Source organism: Epargyreus clarus, unplaced genomic scaffold, assembly GCF_041222505.1.
Source record: "Epargyreus clarus isolate Ecla_fem2 unplaced genomic scaffold, WU_Ecla_fem_2.2 ptg000019l, whole genome shotgun sequence".
NCBI classification, from domain to species: domain Eukaryota; kingdom Metazoa; phylum Arthropoda; class Insecta; order Lepidoptera; family Hesperiidae; genus Epargyreus; species Epargyreus clarus.
The window spans coordinates 3,463,433-3,478,511 of NW_027332227.1; the positions used below are offsets into that span (position 1 = coordinate 3,463,433).

Sequence of the window (15,079 nt, forward strand, 5' to 3'; positions counted from 1 at the left end):
GTTGAATACGAACAATTTATAATAATACTAACAAATTTCACACATAACAAACGCCCAACACTAAGCTGAAACTCCAAAAAATTACCAGAGCTTTGCGAGAATATTTGGTAATTTACACAGCCTTTACAAAGTCTTAACCTTTCCGGTTATATGTGGTGAAATGCTTTCTGTTTGAGGTCCTTACGTAAGGGTCTTGAAGTCCTTTAGAATTTAGCTGAATGGTGAAAGAGAATTCAAAAAAGTGACCAAAAAGTAGAAAATCTAACGAGTGTAAATAAAATACGGCAGGTGACCCGATAGACCAAGTTCTCTTTTTTTTTGGTTTTTGCATTTACTGCAGTGTATAGCGCAGAGTTCGATGGGATTTTATATGGAGTTAGGCTTCGAATCATTTAATTATTCCCTTACAGTTTGAGACAGGAGCTGAGCATAAAAGTAATGTCATAATACCTTGAATAATATAAATATTTTTGCGATAATTTCCTAAAATACAAATGACTTTCAGCCCTGGATTTAAAACCGGATTGCTAAACGTAAAGCCATATACTATCTATCTATCATTCTATCATTAATACATTTATATATAAGAGTAATTTATATTTTAATTTACTTTATTTATAATACAAAATACATGACTTAAATAGTAAACAAGGCATGCAAGAGTAATATTGTTATTCCATTACTGTCCCCACTGCTGGGCATGGGTGTCTTCACAGAGTTGGACAAGTCTAGATTAGTAGACTTAACACACCTTTAGAAAAATTTTAAAGACCAAACTTTTTTCATCCGAATGATTTAAATTATCGTTTAGCAAGTTAAAATTAATTATGATTTCAGAAGTAAAATCAATGCAATTGAATGACCTGAGAATGAAGTTAAACCTTTTCATTGTTTCAACTAATTGCCATGTTACGGAAGGCCACAGGTGTTTCCTTTGTCTGCTAGGACGGTTTAATTTCTTTTAATTAAAATTGTTGCGTCGGAACGTTCAAGAATGTGAAGTTTGCAGTTAACGGTTCATAAAGTTGGAAATAAAATAAATAAATTAAAATTTCTACTTATATGTGATTCTGAAATTAGGTTCACGCTTTATTCCTCAACGAGCTTTTGCCTGCGGCTTCGCTCGCGTTACGAAGTAATATTTTCATCCCCTTTTTTATCCCCTTGGGGGTAGAATTGATCAAAATCCTTTCTTAGCGGATGCCTACGTCATAACATCTACCTGCATGCCAAATTTCAGCCCGATCCGTCCAGTGGTTTGGGCTGTGCGTGGATAGATCACTATGTCAGTCAGTCACCTTTGAGTTATATATTTTTAGATATGAGTTATTGTTACATCCTGATACTTTTATGAAAATACGAGAAAGCCATCTTAGTGATCAGGAGTGACAACTGATAATGACTTCAGATATAAATTTTCTGTTCTCTATGAACACTTACCATCAGTTGAACTGCATGCTACTTCAATCTTATAAAAATGTACTTTTTTAAATAATCGTCTAACTGTTTATGGGAACTTATGTTTGCAACTGAATTGATGTTATCAGTACCTACTGGGATATAATGCAAGTCATATAGGGGACCGGGATAAGAAGGGGCTAATCTAGAAAGTATCATGTGTATTATGTAAAAAATTAGGTACGTATTATATGTTGTAGTATATGTTATTTTTGTCCACACTACCGATCTCACAATCTGCTGTTGATTAAAGGATTTTGATAAAATTTGATAAACATAAATGTCCAAATTCTAGGACGAAAAGCGGTAGTTTACCTTAATCATAAAATAATATAATAGACTTGGTAATTTACGATCTTAAGTAGCTTTACTACTTTATCTTCTGGCGATTTTTCTTATCAATAACTTACTCTAACTTTCCAAAATCTTGCATTGTAAATTATAACTATCTTATCAATATGTGATAAATCTAAAAATAAACGTGAATTGATATGAAATCGAACGACATGATTTGTTTTTTCTATTTTAAAAACAATAGTGACTAAAGCTATAGATTAGTGGAATTATACAAGTAAAAAGAAGACTACAGTTCATCTAGTATATTTCTATGTTCAGCACAATATTTTGTACTAAATTAGTGCTAAACCTTTCTGTGTTTTAATTAATCCAATGTTAATACGTTTTAGTACTTTCGATACTCATAAATGCTTTGTTACTTGAATCTCGGTTTGTGGGCCTGTTACATATGCAATTATAGAGAATAGAGCCCAAGGATCCATGAGCCACTGCAGCCATTCACCATGAAATGAATATCATGCACGTCTGCATATAAAATGTTAATCTTACAAATTACTGCATGTTAAAAATATTTCTATCTATTTCTTAAATGACTACCCGCATACAAGATTACCCGCATACTTTTCTGAGCTACTCTGAGACCGATTCAAACTTTTCATAGATCTATCCTCAGTACCCTTACCATGAGTTTTTACGTTTTGACAAATATGACTGTTTTGGTATTTGTTTACGTATTTGCCCAAACAAATTACAATCAGCGCCCCTAGCGGATTGTATCAGTACTATAGTGTCAGTAACGTAACATTAAATGTCTAAATTGACATATGTTTTGTCTCTCTTTTTGCGAACATGTGAGGCAGACAAAAAGACTTGTGCACTTACTTATTGTTACGTTTACTCAGTCTACTGAAGCAAACGGAACAGAATAATGGATTGAGGAAACGTAACGTAAAATTGTGGGATGTTTTAAAAACTCATGGTAAGGGTACAGATGTTGATAGACACGTCTATTTCTTCGTTTGTGACGAGTCGATCTTAAGCTTTGATATTGTCTTTGCAATTCCCGGCTGCAACCGACTACTTAGTGCTAAGTACTGGACGTCAATGCCGACGAGGCAATTAGATAAACGATGGGAGATTTTACAATCGCCAAAGCATTGCTCAGTGAAAGGTTCTTTCCTCTACTGTATTGCTATTGTAGATAGATTTTGAAGGTTCCTTTATGGTTCGACAGTGGGGTTAGTACCGCCACAACTGTTTTTGCCTTATAATAGCTTTTAGCGCTACTGTTTGCTGGTTTAAAGTTTTGTGGTAAGCGAGACATACTTTTCCAAGGCATTCGGCTTAGTCCTCAGAGGTAACTGCGCACTGTGGCTGAACTCAGGTAAGGATCTAATTTTATTTGGGGTTGATTACAAATGTTTATGGGAGGCAGTAGGCACTTTCGGATGGACTGTATGCTCTTCTGCTATTCCTATATTAAACTCCTATATTGCAAAAAACACACCATTTTGAGGCGAGTTATACTTCTGTGCTAGCTCTGTGCTAGTGGTTTAAAAAACCTACAACGTATATTTTATTAAAAAACACTTTTCGTTCTTTCTATTGTGTCCAGCTTTTGCATTTGGATATATATTTTCCTAGTACAATTTCGCGCAATATACAAAACCAGCTACGGAAACAAAATACAAATGTATTGCCAAAAAAGTGGTATTTTTGGACAACGGACATAAAAACCGACTTCAAGTATTTAGTAGTCTTGAGGGCGGGCCATCACAGATGCATAGGTCTTTGCATAGTATCTTTGTATAGTATCAGTATTTTTATTGCATAGTATTGTTGTTTAGTATACATCCCTGCAAACCAATTACAAGTATAAGTCGTACCTATATAATTATAAGTATAAATAAGTCTTTTTTTATATATAGAAGTAGCAGACGAGCATGCAGTTCACCTGATGGTAAGTGGCTACTGCCGCCCATGGACATCTGTAATCAACCCTAGATAAGATTAGATATTCCTACCTGAGGTCGCCCACAGATGCGCCGCTACCCCTGAGAACTAAGCTGGAACGCCTCAGAAAAGTCTGTCTCCCTTACCACACCCTTCAAACTGGAACACAGGAGCGCCTAACACTGCTGTTATTAGGTAGAAATAGGTGTGGCGGTGGTGCCGCCGGAGTCGAACCACAAAGGGTTCTACCACCTTCGTATAAGTATAAGAATATTAGTATAAGTCGGCTGGCATTGATATCCATCATACAAATAGGTGTGGCGGTGTTACTTTCTTGTCATCGGGATGGTACCACTACTCAAAATTTGTGAGAATCTCTTTATCTATATAAGGTAAGGATGAAACTCTATATTATTTAATTACATACATAATCATACATGCATATTAGGTATACAATACATATACACATAGGTACAACTACGTTTTGATATCGAACCCGAGACCAAAAGTTCATAAATAACAAACATTATCTTTGAAGCCTTACAGTGGCACGGCTCAGACGAGGTTTAAACGTGCAGATTAGATTAAGACTTTTATTTTATTTTTATTTTTTCGCTTTATTATTTCTGTGTACATTTGATATATCTTTTATACGTTAAGATGAACGATGAACTTTACTTTTGAACTAGATTTGAATTGAGGACTAGACTGGAATTCCTCGGAAAATTAGCTATATCTCTCTTACCACACCCTTCTGACTTTTCTAGGCAGATGACGATGGTGCTACCGGAGTTGAACAGAGGATTCAATCACCTTTGATGTGTAAAGATATACTCTAAAATATTATTGTAGAAATAATAGTTTAAAGTACCCATATCTCAAAAAACTCGTTAACTAATAAATATGCGTCATTCGTAAAGTACTAAAAGAAGTTAATAATAATAAAAATCATCAAAAAAAAAAAACAACAACTAACACATTAATTAAAATATTAATGACATCCTTACAAGGAGCACTTTAATTTGAAACTATATTGCTCGAAAACAAATCGCAATTTAACGTTATAATCCCAGTTGCCATATTTTTATGACGTCACATATCTAAGATTTGAGCTGGCAAGACGAATGTATATAAATGTAATCATATTTATAGAAATCCTTTTAGCGTTTTAAATATATGATGTACTTAAATAATATTATCAACATACAGAGATAAGCGTGAAGAACATAACCCTTCTTGTTGGTTAAAATTTTGCAATATGATTATGCACATAAATTACTACCGACCTTCGAACAGCGTACTATACGGTGCTGTAGGAATAACTATGTTGATATTTGATCAGTCAGATATTGCGCATCTAAGAAAGGTCACCCTAAATCAATACTGGTCACAATGGCTTAAGAATAATCCCTAGATATTTAAAGGTAGAACTTTCCGAAGTTTGACTTCAGTGGCACAACCACTATTTCTGTCTTATAGTAACAGTATTAAGCGCTGCTGCATTTTGGTTGGATGGGTGTGGAGGAACTCTTCGTTATTTGACTTCAATGGCACTACTATCAACTTAGTTCTTCCTAATAATAACAGTACAGAAGGGAGAGGGCGTTCCATCTGAGTCCTTTAGATAGTTACATATGCAGCTGACCTTAGTTAGGACTCTTACCCTATTAGAGGTTGATTATAGATGGACAGTATGGGCAACAGGAGCCACTTACGATCAGACGGACTGCATACTCGTTTGATACTTCTATAATGTAAAAACAACTCATTTTATCAACTCATTCCTGCTGCGAACTGCCAAAGAATGAAACACACTGCCGCCTTCGTTGTTTCCCGATACATACGACCTGGGATTGTTCAAGTCAAGGGTGAATAGGCTACTTCTAGGCAAGCGTGTTTTATCCAAGGCTTTTTTTTTTTTGTTGACGACAGGGAAACCTTCAAAAGGTACCCTATGCCTTGGGAGCGGCACGGGGTTATGTGGGATTCTTACAGCACTAAAACGCCCCCGGTAGCCGTCCTCGGCGCTGCGTACAGGACTCCGGGATCTCCAACGGAACGCAACCGGAGTCCACTTGGCGCGTTGCCCCGTCGGGCTCCGCCCAGGTGAGCTTGAAACTCACCACACCATCTGGTGTTCACGACGGTATGCGACCACACATACCGCCGTCCATCCCGGGGTTGCTGGCCGGGCGGTTCGAGCTCCCACCGTCCGCAACCCCGGAAGCCCCCTTTTAGTCGCCTCTTACGACAGGCAGGGGATACCGTAGCCCTATTCTGGTCCCGGAACTACAGGGACAACCACAACATACTGCTTTTTCATTTTTTGTCACTGCGATGTGGTATGACTGTGGTACATATGAATTGGTACTTATTAATCCGAGGTATCCAAGGCTGCATCTTACTTAACATCAGGTAACGTTGCAGCAAAACGTAAACCTATAGTAAGAAAATAGATTTAATCATTTTATTACCTTAATCTTTTGGCTAGCACGCGCTTTTTAATTTTATATTTTACTACAAACCAGTCACATTTATAAAATTGTACAGAACGTGAATTAAACGTATAAATTTTTAAAATATTAAAAAGTGTTCTTTAAAAATCAGAATCTATGTGCAAAGTAGTAGTTTCCGGTCTAAAAGGTTCAAAAAGAGGCGTTCGTAATCCGCACGCGGCTTTCCATTCGGCCTTAATATTTTAGTGCACACCTCATTTTTCAGTACACAACTTTGCTTCTATCGAATTGAGTCTATTTTTACTTTTTTTTGGTTTAATATTACTAAAACAATAAACGAGTGTATCTACCTGATGGTAAATGGCAACTGCTTCCTATCAACATTATATTTATCCCAAATTGGATTTAAATCTTACTTACGGTTAGTCACAAAGGGATTGCTATTCTTGAGGTCGAGGTTGGAGCCTCTTAAATAAGTGTGTCCCTTCAAACTAGAACAGCAGCTTATAATAGCATCGCTTAACAGTTAATACTGCGTTTCAGGCAGAAATAGGTGTTGCCGTGGCGTCTCTGAAGCCGAACCACGAATTATGATACCCTCTTCAAATACCTAGTACTTTTTGTTTATGTTTAAAATATTTTGAAAGTAAAATTTAAGAAATTGTTTGTTTTATTAGTATATATTTAATTTTTTAAACGTTAAAGTATGACCTACGTAAACTTACTCGTACTAATATACCTACTTACATAATTATGTTCTAATAGCGTTTAAGTAATTTATGGGAGCTGAAGTACTGAAGCACTCATACTTATACTTTTCGATCAAACGCGGTAATTCAGATTAGTATTAATTTCTTAATTAATAATAATTTCTTAATTTTAGTAGTATTAATGCCTTAATAGGAATAATTACTACTCGTATATAGGTACATGCCGTTCACATCGTGGATGGAAGTTTTGTAATTTACATTATGTTTTTTAAGAATTATAATAACTTACACTAGAAAATTAAAAGAACTTAATAAATATAAACAATAATTGTCATAAAAATTTGTGAATTGTATATGTTTAATAACAAAATTAATATTTACTAATGTTCACATATATGTTGTCATTATAATTTTAATTAAACTTGATTGTTTTCAGGAAAAATTATATTAGCCCATTGTTTGCGATATACTTAAAACATACTCGTAATGTTAATTAATTTATGTCAATTTGATATAACCACCAATAAGACTTAATTATAAATATGAGCTTTAATTAGCAATAATAACAAATTGTTTGTTATATTCAAATTGTAACTAATTTTTAAATAATGTAATAATGCTGCTCGAGGATCCTTTAACTTAATTATTAATAACAATAAAAAATGCTTACCCCTGCGTCGTATTGAAGAACTCAATTTCTGGATCAATAACTTAAAATACTGCACATATAGTTTTTATTATTACACCATTTTGTCGAAACACAATTAAATAACTTATTTAAAAATAAAACACATCACAATACAAAAACTAAAAAAAAAAAAATCACTGAAATAGTTTATGACTGTCTATTATAAAAGAATTTAGATTTACAATGAAAGTAAAAGTAAAAAAAGTTTAAAACTTTTCCCACACATGGCTGACAAAGTTCGTAACGCACTTAACTTTTAAGAAAAAAGTTACCTCCGAAAATCCTTTCACAGATTAAAAAAACGTTAACAGATAATTAATGTTTATAATATAACTTATTTTGCGAAGTGTGAACGGACGCGCGTTCGGGTTGAACGGTGTTCATGAGGGCAGAGTCGTTGGGACACTGTTCGCTGTTCAGCCGACGCTATCTGATCGCGATTTGAGTTTGGAACGGAGATTCGCGCAATGTTCAATGTTAAGGTTATTTCGTAGAACACTAGTTAATATTAACAAAAATATGTTATTTTAAAAAGAATTTCAATGAATATTTAAATTAAGCAACAATAACAAGAATGCAAATTGAATTTAACAGATAATCATTTAGTATTTTTATTTTATAAATTACATTTTTTAAATATAGAATGGAATTATGTACCTATAGCTTTTGTATGAGTTTATCAATGCCGTGAGATAACTTAAAGGCCGTAATGCACAGATAAAATTTATCGGTAAATTAAAATTGAAGAAATTGTGTTTAATACAGGAAAAGTTTAGTTAGCTGTAACTTCGACGATTACGTAAAACTTTGAGTACAAAGTCTTCTTGAACTGTAAAATAAACAAGTCTCTGAAATAGTTTAAGTAAAATCAACAAACTAAGTTTTGAGATAACCTAATGGTATATTGTTACTGTGGCCGAAGAATATTTGTAATCACAGAGAAGTCAATGCATCACCATAGTAGAAGATCCGAAGCTAAGTCGAACTGGACCGAGCTGATAATAGAATGAAACTCATTTTATAACGAAATTAGTACATTGGGTAATACATTAAAAATGGGTTTGCTAAAAAAATCCTGGACAGGATAATTTTAATTATTTTTTGAAAAATTAATTTTCATTTTGCAGACAACCCTATATCAACGTGTTCACAATAAAACAGCGCTTCTACTGATATAAAATTTTATCTATTATCATCATGAGTGAAAGTAGTTGCCAGCGAAATACCTGTTTATACCTGACAACCCAGTAGTTCGTCCACGTAAATAATAGGCAACCCAAAGCCTGCACATTCTGTATGTTTTTAACATTCACTCAGAATAGAATTTTCTTATTATCTTGATGTTGCAAAATTTAATTTTCAATTAAATTTTAATTTTTCAAAAAATAATTAAAATTATCCTGTCCAGGATTTTTTTAGCAAACCCATTTTTAATGTATTACCCAATGTACTAATTTCATTATAAAATGAGTTTCATTCTATTATCAGCTCGGTCCAGTTCGATTTAGCTTCGGATCTTAGACCACCAGCTTTATCTAAAATTTATCTTTGATAAAACGGAAGATAATAGAAGCAGAAGATACAATTTTCCTTATTAATCGGCTATTACTCCGCGCAAATCTCAATAATGCTATTCGTAATTTACATTCGTTATTACGGAAGTTTATAGAACGAATTTATTCTGTTTTCTAATTGTTAGTTGTATTTTTTTTGTTGTCTAATATTTCACTAAACTCGCCGTTTAGTTCGCAGGTATGTAAAGATAAAAGCTTGCAAATGTATATATGCCCAGGCAACCAAGCAATTCATTTAAAATTGTTCAAACACATATTTTGAATCAGGCATAGATTAGTAAAGATTATTCGCTCTTAATGTAACCTTTTGACAATTTTCACTGTCATTTATTTTCGTGTTTGAAAATATTAAAAAAATGTTGTTTTTTGATCATTTACGAATGAAATGATATTTCTTCGCACTTTTTCTTCGATTTCGTGTCTTAACTGCACATGTCGGCATTATTCCGAGTAAATTACACCATGACAGATACAGCTGACAATTCTGTCAGCCGTTTAATGGCTTCCTTCAATTAAAAGGCGGTGAGATATATATACTTATCTATGGATTCAGGTGACATTCTAAATTCAATTTGTCGGACACCTCAAGATGGCGGACCAATTATATTTTATACGGATGACAAATAAAAGGAATTTCTCAGAAAAATACGAACAAAAAATTACATCTTATATATAAAATTCTCGTGTCACAATGTTAGTTACCGTAGTCCTCCGAAACGGCTTTACTGATTTTCACCAAATTTTATATGCATATTCAGTAGTTCTGACAATCGGCTACTATCTATTTTTCATATCCCTAAGTGATAAGGGTTGTTCACCCTTAACATTTTTTTGTATTTATATGGCAACACAACGTTTGCCGGGTCAGCTAATACATATATAATAAGTAATTATCAAATTACCTCCTAGTCTTATTACTAGGCAGAATATTATGAAGATATTTTAGGCCATAGTTTGAAAGACTTTATATAGCTTTAAGAACATAATGAGAAATCGCAGTTTTTCTTATATTTTCCATCCGCGTGTGAGGCATATTTCACAATATTCTTTATATTATGAATTAAATGTAATCTTTTCCAATCTGTAAAGATACTTGAGAACTGAACCATAAGTCTTTACTTAAGATAGTAATAAATTGCACCATAATATATGTTCGTACCTCGAAATCATTATTAAAGAAATCGAATTGTTATCAAAGAAATGTATTAAACAATATCAATTCTTTACAAAGAATAATCAGCAAGAAAAGTTATTGTAAGGATATACTTAGCTAATATTATTTTATCTGAGCCTAGATTTATTCCCAAATTTCTTTGCTCGGCTCTTGTGATCAGTAACCAAGCAACCATAAGTAGATACGTGAAAGTATTGGAAGATATATTTAAGCTAAAACCAATCCATCTGAACCCTGGTCACGTGCTGCTAAGCCAGTACTTTGTACAAAGACCCAGGCAAAATGGAAGCTTAAAACTTTGATAAAAGCAATATTGATGTTTCTTTTCAATACTTTTACAACTAGCTAAGTAAAGTTGGATGTTTGATGATGTCTGTGACGTTAACTTTTATGTTTTTTATAATATAGGAGAAGCAGACGAGCATACAGTCCTGATGGTAAGTGGCTACTGCCGCCGATAGACATGTAATCAACCCCAGATAGGATTAGATATTTCTATTTGAGGTCGAGCACAGATGCGCCGCTACCCTTGAGGACTAAGCTGTAACGCCTCGAAAAAGTGTGTCTCCCTTACTACATCCTTCAAACCAGAACACAGCAGCACCAGAACATACCAGTTGCTCAAATGATTTCATTGACGTACTTAAACTTCACAATAATTTCTATTGTTTATACTGTTCTATCTGTATAATCAAAGCCGAAAATCTCCGCAAGTGAATACGGGGTCACCGCTAGTACTAAATCATAAAATTGGGTTAGGGATAGGTATGCACTTATAGAATTTCTAGGACCCCAAACTTTACCCTTGTTTGAGTGAGGAAATTTCGTTACAATAGGTTGACATTTTGGAAACAAAGTTTTCTATTCTAACAAAACAGTAACGAAGGTAGGCTCGTATCTGATATACAAGTTTTCTAGGGACACGTTGTACTTACTCGAAATTATTATAAGGGCTCGCTTATAACGGGTAGTCTGCCGCTATACAAAAAATATTTCGTGTGATACAGTACATGGGTCTCAAATTACCATGTCATTTCAGTGTTTAAAATAATTTCATACAAATAAAAAAAATCTATTTAAAGGCAATTTATTAGTGGAAACATTGCTGATTTTTGTTGTCTATGTGAAAGTTACTGTATGTATTAAATATTGTATGTTTCCCAAATGAAATGAAGTGAAGTGAAGTGAAGTGAAGTGAAGTGAAGTGAAGTGAAGTGAAGTGAAGTGAAGTGAAGTGAAGTGAAGTGAAGTGAAGTGAAGTGAAGTGAAGTGAAGTGAAGTGAAGTGAAGTGAAGTGAAGTGAAGTGAAGTGAAGTGAAGTGAAGTGAAGTGAACTGAAGTGAAGTGAAGTGAAGTGAAGTGAAGTGAAGTGAAGTGAAGTGAAGTGAAGTGAACTGAAGTGAAGTGAAGTGAAGTGAAGTGAAGTGAAGTGAAGTGAAGTGAAGTGAAGTGAAGTGAAGTGAAGTGAAGTGAAGTGAAGTGAAGTGAAGTGAAGTGAACTGAAGTGAAGTGAAGTGAAGTGAAGTGAAGTGAACTGAAGTGAAGTGAAGTGAAGTGAAGTGAACTGAAGTGAAGTGAAGTGAAGTGAACTGAAGTGAAGTGAAGTGAACTGAAGTGAAGTGAAGTGAAGTGAACTGAAGTGAAGTGAAGTGAACTGAAGTGAAGTGAAGTGAAGTGAAGTGAAGTGAAGTGAAGTGAAGTGAAGTGAAGTGAAGTGAAGTGAAGTGAAGTGAAGTGAAGTGAAGTGAAGTGAAGTGAAGTGAAGTGAAGTGAAGTGAACTGAACTGAACTGAAGTGAAATGAAATGAAATGAAATGAAATGAAATGAAATGAAATGAAATGAAATGAAATGAAATGAAATGAAATGAAATGAAATGAAATGAAATGAAATGAAATGAAATGAAATGAAATGAAATGAAATGAAATGAAATGAAATGAAATGAAATGAAATGAAATGAAATGAAATGAAATGAAATGAAATGAAATGAAATGAAATGAAATGAAATGAAATGAAATGAAATGAAATGAAATGAAATGAAATGAAATGAAATGAAATGAAATGAAATGAAATGAAATGAAATGAAATGAAATGAAATGAAATGAAATGAAATGAAATGAAATGAAATGAAATGAAATGAAATGAAATGAAATGAAATGAAATGAAATGAAATGAAATGAAATGAAATGAAATGAAATGAAATGAAATGAAATGAAATGAAATGAAATGAAATGAAATGAAATGAAATGAAATGAAATGAAATGAAATGAAATGAAATGAAATGAAATGAAATGAAATGAAATGAAATGAAATGAAATGAAATGAAATGAAATGAAATGAAATGAAATGAAATGAAATGAAATGAAATGAAATGAAATGAAATGAAATGAAATGAAATGAAATGAAATGAAATGAAATGAAATGAAATGAAATGAAATGAAATGAAATGAAATGAAATGAAATGAAATGAAATGAAATACTAGATAATTAAATACTAGATAATTAAATAAGTGGTGGCCTTGTGGTTGAAAAACTCGTCCTCTCATTCGAAGTAGGTATCCGAGGTTTAAATCGAAAGTACGCCTGATTTTTCAAAGTTACGTGCGTATTCGAAATTTATTATTACTTGCTTAAACGGTAAAGAAAAACATAGTCAGGAAAGCAGCACGCCTTAAAGTTCGAAATAATAACTTTAAGGTACGTGAATTCGCACTTAGCCAGTGCGGTGGACTAAACCCTGAGAAAAGATCCGTGCCCAGTAGTGGGACAATAATGGCTGACGACGACGACTAGATACTAAAATAATGTATGCGCTGCAATTTGTGTAAAGCGTGGTACGTGAATAGCGAAATAAAGTAATGACTATCCATCCCGAAACGTTATTACAGAATACAGACTACTGAATAATGCTGTAAGACTGCCACTTGAATATTAAGGACGAAGAACATATTTCATGAACAAATTTGAAATGACGTCATAACACTTAGGGCTAAAACACACAGACGATACGATGTCGCGTCGTGACAGGCTATGATGTTATGACGCGAAGTCGTTACATGGAAATCTGCGACGTGCATCATAAATTCGTCAAAAATCGTAAATTGTAAAAAACTTTTCTTGCAACTTGCTTTCTGGAAGAATTGCACCTATTTCTAGTAAGAAGAATTTCTAATTTTTGTGGATTTTTTTTTTTTTTTATAATATAAGAGTAGCAGACGAGCATGGAGTCCACCTGATGGTAAGTGGCTACTGCCACCCATGGACATCTCTAATAAACCCCAGATAGGATTAGATATTCCTACCTGAGGTCGGCCACAGATGCACCGCTACCCCTGAGGACTAAGCTGGAATGCCTCGGAAAAGTCTTTCTCCCTTACCACACCCTTCAAACCGGAACACAGCAGCACCTAACACTGCAGTTATTAGGTAGAAATAGGTGTGGCGGTGGTGCCGCCGGAGTCGAACCACAAAGGGTTCTACCACCTTCAAATGCCGCCCGGCTTAAATATGGCGACTATCTTAGTCCTTAAGAATGGTACCGATGAACTTCAGACCGAACCCTCTGTTTGATGTAGAGTTTCTTACAAATATCCATGGGCAGTAGTGACAACTTAGTATTAGGTGGACTTTCAGTGGACTTTAGGTGGATGTTCAAATTTCAAAGACATTGTATCGACAATATGTATCTATGATCGACGTCGTCTTGAAGGTAGTAATGTATAAGTATACTACGTAGTAAGTATATACGGTACGGAGTAACGATATTACAATTACCCGTAAGTAAGTACACACTAGTGATTAGAGGTATTATAAATATATCCCCGTTATTAAACTGTTCTTGCTGAAGTCTCCGACTAGGCCGCTCTCTGTTAACTCGAGCGCCGCCATGATATCATCCCCACTTGACATCCCCACTGCATCTATGTTTGAACTGTAGTGTCAAATGAGTGACTTATTATTTTAAAGTGCTATTATAAAAATGCGATATCGTTAATATCCAAGCTTCGTATTAACGATGATAACATATCACTTATGATGCACATCGTACATTTTTACGACACGACAACACAACGTGTAACGATGCGACGTCGTATCGTATACTGTTCAGGCCTTAGCCACCCCGGAATACAATCTGCTTGATGTAAAACAATTTGCGCGTTTTCTCAAAGTGTTTATGTATCTAAATAATGAAGTGATGTATAAAAGCGAACAAAAACACTTTGCGACATCGATATAACATATATCTGTTGTTTGTTGGAAGGGGAGGAGAAGGTCACGAATAAATTATACTTGAAGCCCGGCGTCAAATTTACGTGTCGGAATCAGACGGTAATGTATTTTCCAAACGGTTGATTACTTTTTACATACCTTATTCACAACAAAAGTGCGTAGTAAAAAAAGGCCGAATAGTTCAATTTATGGTGGTCATTGCAATCACAAATAGGGTAGAAGTCGTAATTAGAACGACTTTTTTATACCATTGAAGTAGTAAACTAGTATGCAGTCCGCCTGATGGTAAGTGACTATTGCCATGAAAATCTGTAAGCAACCTTAGATAATATTAAGATTCCCACCAGAGGTTAGTAACAGATGTGTCATCAAACCATGAGGACACGTCTATCGCCAACCTCTGGAACTGGACTCGTAACTGAAAGGACACGAGAGCCTAGTGCCCAGTAGTGGGACAGTGGGTTGATGACAATTCTGACGCGCGAGAAGCCGAAATTAATAACATCGGGCTCGTATTGCTCAATGATTTTATTTATATAAT

General features: G+C 34.3%; 1 protein-coding gene across 3 annotated transcripts in view; it reads right to left on the reverse strand.

The window, feature by feature from the left end:
* The window catches only part of NGR-A24 (neuropeptide receptor A24), a 146,185-nt gene extending 138,513 nt beyond the window's left edge, over window positions 1–7,672 (reverse strand). For 2 of the 3 annotated variants that reach the window (XM_073083513.1, XM_073083511.1), the window contains exon 1: window positions 7,545–7,672. The gene's annotated coding sequence lies outside the window, so the exon portion shown is untranslated. The remainder of the gene's footprint in view (window positions 1–7,544) is intronic. The other variant, XM_073083512.1, reaches the window with a different exon arrangement.
* Window positions 7,673–15,079: the final 7,407 nt, after the last annotated feature.